We start from the raw sequence: 686 nt of genomic DNA, 5'->3' as shown, positions 1-686 counted from the left end.
TGCAGTGGAGGCTGGGACACTAAATGTCTTCAAGGCAGAAATTGATAAATTCTTGATGTCACAAGGAATTAAGGGCTACGGGGAGAATGCGGATAAGTGGAGTTGAAATGCCCATCAGCCATGATTGAATGGTGGAGTGGACTCGATGGGCCGAATGGCCTTACTTCCGCTCCTATGTCTTATGGTCTTAAAAGCAATTAATGGCAAGCATTGTTTTTAAATTTATTTGTAAAGCTACTGTAATTAAAGCTGATGCTATGTGAGTTTATTTTTAAGGATTAATTCCGGGGAACAGGTCAGCGTCTTGAAGTGAGATATTTTGAGTTTGATTAGTGGGGGATGCTTTACTGGAGCAAAATATGAGCACTAAAGTTGTTTAGGAGAGGTGGGGTTTGCTTGTTGTGAAGGAGAGGATTCATTCTTTTTGAAATCTTATTCCCAAAGTTTCATCCTTCCATCCACCACCACACCACATTATTCCAGCCCAGTAAATGAGATACTGATTTGACATCAGCAAGAGCCTAGTGCGATCTCCACTGTAAACTTTAGTACTCCTGCTAAGCAAACATTCATGTCTAGCTGTGAAATGTGAATATGTAATATTGGTTGATATCCTGCATTGTAGTAATTTGCCTCCTGCTCAGGTGGACATAATGTCTGATGGTATTACTCGAGAGTACTCAAAG

The sequence above is a fragment of the Chiloscyllium plagiosum genome, chromosome 4, assembly GCF_004010195.1.
Source record: "Chiloscyllium plagiosum isolate BGI_BamShark_2017 chromosome 4, ASM401019v2, whole genome shotgun sequence".
NCBI lineage: Eukaryota > Metazoa > Chordata > Chondrichthyes > Orectolobiformes > Hemiscylliidae > Chiloscyllium > Chiloscyllium plagiosum.
Note: the sequence above shows the minus strand (reverse complement) of the source record.